This window comes from Malurus melanocephalus, unplaced genomic scaffold, assembly GCF_030028575.1.
Source record: "Malurus melanocephalus ecotype Western Australia unplaced genomic scaffold, MMel_1.1 scaffold_4, whole genome shotgun sequence".
Taxonomy (NCBI): Eukaryota; Metazoa; Chordata; class Aves; order Passeriformes; family Maluridae; genus Malurus; species Malurus melanocephalus.
In genome coordinates this window covers 5,788,134-5,794,356 of record NW_026623236.1, presented here as the reverse complement: position 1 = coordinate 5,794,356, position 6,223 = coordinate 5,788,134, and the positions used below count along the sequence as shown (strand labels likewise).

The following is a 6,223-nucleotide window of genomic DNA, read 5'->3' as shown; positions in this document are numbered from 1 at the left end:
AAAAAACAAACAAAAAAAAAAAGTCTTTTTCTTGATTGCCAGATGACTAGGAATACCTAAATCTTGTTTAGGTAATTTTTATCTCATTTAGATCCCAAGGGCCAATATGGACAAAATCTTATCTGAGTGTAGAACATGACTGAACCTGAGAGCGTGGCTATTTTTTATGCGGGTGGCCGAGAGAAAAAGGGTTTTCCAGGAGGGCACCATCCTGTGCTTTGCAGGGTGGGATGGCTGCAGGCCTGGCATGGAGGAGGTGACAGGTTTGCCATCTCCTGCATCTGCTTCAGCCCCACCTCTGAAAAATCCTGCTCAAGAGCAAATGCAGATGGGTTTGTCTAATACATGGTACTGCAATGTACTGGTGTATTTAGGCTGTGAACTCCCTAGAGGAGGCAGGGATGGGTCTTTTGGTGGATGAACCTTTTGGTGCCCTGATCTCTTGCCTTGGCCAGTGACTCTTGCAGCAGTGCACATGTTGAAACTACTGTTTCATTTAACACTCTCTCAGCAGCATTGCAAAAAGCTACTGGCAGGCTCATCAGAAAATTCTGATAATTTGGCCTTCTTCAAACTGCACCTTTTTCAAAACATCACAGTATTTAGTCCAAACATTGACTTTTTTCCCAGGATGAGTAAAACATCTTTCCAGTAAAATCTGGCAGAAGGAAAATAAAACTAATAAAACAGTAGTACTTTGAAAGCACAAAGATTTCTTTTATTTATCTTTGAAAGATCATTTTCTAGTAACTCTGATTTTAATTATATTTAAATAACCTAAGTATTGACTAGTGCAGCAGTTGATTATAGTTCCAGTACTAATTCCTAGTATTGATTATTCCATCACAAAATGTCAAACTAGGAAATAAATTTTGGAAATAAATCATTGTGAACTCTAGAATATCAAGGTATCAGAAGACTACTTCATGCATGAATGCAAGAGAAAGACAAAGCTCTTGGTAAAAAGATTTTAAATCCGATTTGAGTACTTTTGTGAGAATAAATAAAAACAAAACAAAACAAAAAAACAAACAACAAAACCAGACTTTGAGTTCTACTTCCACACCCATGCTCAAACTCTGTCCATATTAATTCTGAGGAAAGATTTGAATCAAACGAGATTTGGAAAGGATTGCAAGTGTGTCTGGTATAGACAAGGTCTTAAGAGTTTATTTTGAAGTATTTTATCCTGTGCTATTGTCAATAAGAATACCAGTAATTTTGGTGCTCGATGTAACTTCTAGCAAGGCTCCGTTTCATGAAACTAATTTTTAGATTGTGTTTGTGTGGTACAAGGGTGAGGCTGGGCTCTGTTCAAATCTAATGACTTCGTGCTAATTCCTAGAATTTCCCATCCAAGTCAAGTTCTCTGAACTTTAGTGCTGTTGGCTGATGCCTCCTTTAGCTCTCCCCACTCTCTGGCCTGGGGCAGCAAGTGGAGAGAAGAGCTGTAACACGCTTGGCACTCCGGTGGGTTGCCCAGATATGCAGCATGGGGAGCAGGATGGAGCCAGCAGCTGCCCGGAGCACCCRCCAGCAACTGCACATGGGGTGATGAGAAGGGAAGGAAAAGGGTTCAGCAGCCTGCATTCTCCAGAAATTCTCTCTCTGGAGCTGACTYGATACATTCACGTGCTGTCTGGGTGGAGAACAACTGTGAATATTCTCAGTCATGTAGCTGCTGTTTCCAGCAAGATAATTGTGTAGCAACGCAGTGAATAACATAAAGAAGTTTTCCGGTGATTGCTGCCCAGCAATGCCTTTCCATCTCAACAACCAGAGAACAAAAAATTAGGTCAAGATCTCATTTTGAATGTTTCAGTTGCCGTTGGCCTCTGCATGAGATAGGCCAAGCCAGCCATGCTCAAGCACTTTTGAGCAGAGATGGAAAGAGCCGCTGTGCCAGGCCTGGGTGGGAAAGCTGCAGGGCTGCTGTATCCCTGGGCAACCGCCAGCATTCCCACTGCAGCCAGGGCTGTGAGGGGCCCCAGAGCTMCCCTTGCACAGCCTGTTCATCCACWTTTGATACACGGCACATTCAGCCACCTGGAGATTGTGCCTCTCGATGTCTATCTTGCCACAGACTATTGCTTTTTTATTATACTGAACATCTAGTTACACTTCTAACATTGCCAAAAGGAGGCAGGAAAAACCATCATGATAGTGCCTGCTGTTTGCCTCTCCAGTGAGATTACTGCCCTTAATAGAAGGATWAGAAAGAAACAAAAGACAGGAGGAATTACATCACCAAACTTTTCATGATGCTGTTGTGATAAAATTGTGTTGTATCTTTTTTTTCTGACCTTCTTTTGAGGCTGTTTTTTGGGCTTCCCACACTTCGTTGTTCCTGCCAAGCCAATCCAAGCTGCTGCTTTTAACACATAGTAATGATAGCAGTATTGATGTTTGTTAGGTTTTTAACAAAAACAAATACCTCTGGCTCAGTCAACATTCGTTTTTGGACTGAAGTAGTGTTCCTGCTCAGAAGTGAATCCCCTGACTGTCTGTAGGTAACACATGTTGGCAGTTTCGGCAGAGCAGACRTGTCACACAAATTCCTCTTGGAAAAAACTAAACAGGAAGTTTTGCTTCTGCTGAGCACCAAATGGGAACCAATTCCTAGACTAGGCACAGCTGAAGAGTCATAGTTTCTGGCTCTTTTTTTTTTCTGCCAGAAAGAGCATGTTCCTGTTTTAGGCACCACGTCTGGGGCAGAAGGGAGGCAGAATGACGTTACAGTCACAGTTGATGTAGTTCAGTCAATAAAATACTTAAATTCCTAAATTCAGCAGAGCTCACCTGGAGAGTACACTCTGCTACKTGGCCAAGCTGAATGAAGAGCTCACACTGAGGACTTTATTAGGCAAAGATACACAAATGTAYACACAAGGAACACATTTGTTGCTATTAATTTTCATTTATTCTAGAGCAGGACTGAGAGTATGGGTGAGATGAAAGGACTAATTGAAAAATATTGTGCGAACATACAGAAAGGCATGATTCACACTGCACATCTTGCGTTCCTACTAATTGCTTGGACAGCACAAACAACCTGAATGAGTAATACAATCAAAATTCTGTCAAAGAATTACTGCTCACATTGACAATTTGAAAMCCCCCACCTTATCCTTCCAAAAGTAAGTTTGTCATTAAAGGGACAGAGTGTGTTCATGAGCTGAATTAATGCTTTTATTAGTGGCAGCATTGCCAGTATCAATCATAATTAGAATAATCTCTTTAACTCATGCAAATGTTTCTATATTTCTTGTATCGTAATTCACCCTAATTCAATTTCTTGCTACAATTCTTAGTTCTACTGATTTAAACATAGATACTTTTTTAAGTGATAAGGGTTCTTAGTTCTACTGATTTAAACATAGATACTTTTTTAAGTGATAAGGGTTTTCGCATTCAAGTATGACAGAGGAGCAAAAAATCCARTTTATACATACCSTAGRTAAAGTGCAGTCACTGATAGGGTTCTATTTCTCTTCTATTTAGGCAGTTTATTTTAAAATACATGTATTATATATATATATATATATATATATATATATATACACACATATATGTATAAAATATATATTTTCTCTCATGTCCATTAATTAGGTGAAGTGAAAAGAATTGCACATCAGAGTAAATAATTCTCAATCTATACAGAGTGTGATGATTAATATCCCATGCACCTTTCAGAACTGAAAAAAYGTAAATACAGTCATTCTGACTGAAAACCATTTCCTTTCTTCTTTCAGGTGAGTGGGATGTGATTTCCAGGTGCTTACACCAAGAAAGGGAGGGTGAGGTGAGGACCGGAGTTGGCTGGCTTTTTTCCTGTAACAAAGCCCAGCAGTGTAAAGGTCTTCCTTCAGAGACACATTCACCTTGTCTTTGGCAAATCAGTGTACTCCATGATGAACTTCTACCTATTTTTTTTTTTTAAGTGATAGCAGCTTCGGAGAGGTCAAAAGTAACATTTCATGGKGAAATGAAACAAGATCCATATAAAATAGCATTAAATCGTACTGACCAGCATAAATGCACTGGTACATTCTGCAGTATTTGAAATACTGCTGAAATTTCACTGCAACATGCTGAGAAACACAAGGTAAATGAAATGTTGATTACRTCCAGCCAGGAAATTGTCTCAGTTTCTTGGAGCTGACTTTGCTTAATGTGGGATGAGATTCCAAGTCCGATCTTTGTCCTTGCTCTAGAAATCAGTAATCCAGTTGATTGCTGATAATGATAATTTGCTCTTAAATAAGGTGGCAGTTACTCCTTTTGCAAGATTAAATAATGTGCCCTAGTGAACTACAGTTCACCTGAATGATGCCAGTCTGGAACTAGGGCTGTGTTGTAACCTTTCAGAGCTTCCTAACTACCCAAGGASAGCAGCRATGCCTCAGTGCTGCAGCAGGCAGCCCCATGGTGGGACCCCTGTGACCCCTGCACTTGGCTGTCACCTGGCTGGCCCCTGAGGAACCCCGGGTGTCTCTCTACCCGGCAGGGACATGGGCAGTGCTCGTCCCTCTCCTCTCAGGATGCACGGTCAGTTTGAGGAGATGCTTTTCCTGCACCCAGGGAGAGAGTGGGGGCAGCGATAGCCAGTGGCCCAAGTTCTCTGGCAGCCAGTCACAGGCTCCTCTGAACAGGCCTTTCCTGCCAGCAGGCCCTTTAGTCTGAATATTTATTTTTAAGAAAGGTTTAAGCTGGAAAACCCTTTCAATATGCCGGCAGATGTACAACGTTCTGCTTCTGCTGTCAATCTGCAGTCGCTTGTACACATTCGGATTTTAAAAGCTTTCAACTTCCTTTAATTTTTTCCTTCGTRTTTTTTTTCTATATGCATTGGCACAGAGCAATGCAAACACTGTTATCGCGCCGTGAGTGGCACGGGGAGGGGGCGGCGGTGCCGCATGATGGGGGCGCAGGGTGGAGTCACCCCCGCCGCCTGCGCGCTCCGGAGCGAGGAGCAGACACGTGCTGCCGATCCATAGGCAATGTGGGCAATGGATCAAAGCCCGAGCCGCCCCCAGCCCCCCCTCCCCGCCCCGCAGGAGCCGGCAGGGGGTGCTCTTGCCCCGCGGCTGCGCCGGCCGGGTGCGCCCCGACGGGACGGGCACCGCGCACAGCGGGACCCCCTCCGCTCTGTGGGGTGGGGATGGACCGTGCCGGGCTCGGGGGCTTCCCCGTGAGGGGCGAGGCACAGCCCCACACGTCTGGCCCCATCCCGGGGAGGGAAAAAATGGGGCGGGGGGGCTATAAACGGGGAGAGGGGACAGTAAACGCCGTCGGGCTCTGTCGCCCACCCTCCACGCTTGGGTGAAAGTGCTCGGTTTTGAGAGCCGCGCGTCATGTCGCCGCGCACCCCAGTGGCACCTCTTGCCGCGCGTCACAAAGCTGCGAGCGGTGACGCAACACCATTCGTGACCATTCGTGACCCCCTCCTTTTCCCCCAGCCCGGCATCTTTCCGTGCAAGCCGCTCTCTGCACCGCGCTGGCGTGCGCGGCGTGCGCACCGGGGCACTCACTGCGTGAGTCGGGTGTGTGCCCTTAGTCTGTTTTAAATAGTATCTGTCTATCTGAAATAGTATCTATCTGTCTTTAAATAGTATCTATCTCTCTTTAAAAATATCTATATGCATATAGTATCTATATGTATTTTAAATACTAACTCTGTGTGTGTGCGTGTGTGTGTGTGTGTGTATGTACGTAACAGGTGAAAAACAAGCCGATACATCCATCGTTATTTAAGAGAAAATGTAACTGCAATAAAATATATGGTATGTTTATATAATAKGCTTGTCTTACACGTTATTTTTACGGCTCCGCGGTTACCCAGCTTGTACTCTATAGGCAGGATGCTCCTCTGGAAGGCACCGGCTCCTCAGTGCTCTTCGGGATGTCTATTTCCTCGCCTCGCCGGCGACGRGGGCGGGCGAGCGCGGGGGAGGGGGCCGGGCCGGGGCCGGGCAGGCACGGCCTGATGCCGCTGCGCTGCCGCAGGCGGCTCTGGAAATCTCGGTCAGGAGCCGAGCAGCGCAAACCACACGGCCCGGGATCCTCGGCATCTGCTTGGAGAGGGGYCCTTGCCAAATTCCGTCGCTCTGGTATGAAGTTTGGCTGCGCCTGGGATGACCGGGAATGTCGGGGGGTGGGGGGTAAAAAGGCAGAGGAAAAAAAAATCGGGAATGAATGGCAGCGCGGAGCGGGGTGCCCCTGG

The 6,223-nt window shown here is 45.4% G+C and overlaps 1 protein-coding gene across 1 annotated transcript in view; it reads left to right on the top strand.

Annotated features, from left to right (window-relative positions):
* Nucleotides 1–6,033: 6,033 nt before the first annotated feature.
* TENT5A (terminal nucleotidyltransferase 5A) overlaps nucleotides 6,034–6,223 on the top strand; it is a 3,998-nt gene continuing 3,808 nt past the window's right edge. The window contains exon 1 of the mRNA XM_057369484.1: nucleotides 6,034–6,110. The gene's annotated coding sequence lies outside the window, so the exon portion shown is untranslated. The remainder of the gene's footprint in view (nucleotides 6,111–6,223) is intronic.